Below are 1,278 nucleotides of genomic sequence, written 5' to 3' on the forward strand. Positions count from 1 at the left end.
TTACAAGAATACAGCGAGAATCAGCTAAGGCGCAGACTTCGCAAACGATTATAGTCTTGAAACTTCGAAACACTTTTTTTCCTTTTTGTTTTTGATTTCCTTTTTTCAGCTTTCTTTGTTATATTTTATATGAATAGATAAGAAAAATAATCTACTAGTCAGATTATTATATTTAAAAAAATAAATGAACTAAATATAATTTTTACACAATAAATAAAAATTAAAACTCTTAATTTATTACATCTAATAAGAAATTATTTTTAAAAAAATCTGTACACTCTTTTTATCTAAAGCACGTTAGCATTTGTCCAATTGCTAATGAATATCATAGGTGAAAAAAATTTGCTAATGAATATTTTAAAAATATAAAAATAAAAAAGTTTTAATTGAAGAGCCAACAATTAACACATAAAAACTTAATTTTGTTATTCTCTCAATAAAATTTTATACTTTGCATGTCCTTATTAACGAATATCTTTATTTAAGGGTATTTGATGACAAAATTCGGAAGACAAAGAGAAAAAAACAAAAAAGAACGTAGTTCCAACTTCCAAATTCTGTGATGTTAAAAAAATGGTAGGTAGGTGATGACCGGTTCTATTATGGTATGCTATGTGTCGAAGTAAACTCTGACCAATAACTTGGTTTTTACTTGGAATGGATTTTCTTTCTTTGGGGAATGCATGTAATCATGTCAATTTATGATTTATTATAGGTGGAATTGTGAAACTCAAGTACAGTCCACTTCACGTGAAGTTGATAGTTGAGAACCGTTAGATGGTTGGACTGATTTGACTAAATTTTCATCTAACAACTTTTAATTATCAATTTTATGTAAAGTCGACTGTACCTGAGTTTCCACATTTATTATATTATTATGTTTATGCATACATGCTGGTTGCCCAAACATAAAAATTTCCAAAAACGATTCATTCCCACCACAAAAAATTGGGGACAGAGACATATCCATCTAAATATTCAACGTATTCTGGTTTTCTTCCTTTGATTCAATTAGACTAGTGGCTACGAAGCAAACAAATACTGAAGGCTCGGTAATTCATCAACTTGGAATACAGTGTGTATGCTATTAATAAATCGACTATACTATGTGTATATCAAAATCAACCACCAAAGTAAGTCATCAGTATAAAATACATGTTGAAATATAAATATATATTGAAAATAAATTAAACTACATATGTATTTATATACAAATACATTAGTGACTAATTTTAATAGCTGATTTTAATATATAAAAGTATTTTTGTAAATCATTAT

The sequence above is a fragment of the Arachis ipaensis genome, chromosome B07 (genome assembly GCF_000816755.2).
Source record: "Arachis ipaensis cultivar K30076 chromosome B07, Araip1.1, whole genome shotgun sequence".
NCBI classification, from domain to species: Eukaryota; Viridiplantae; Streptophyta; class Magnoliopsida; order Fabales; family Fabaceae; genus Arachis; species Arachis ipaensis.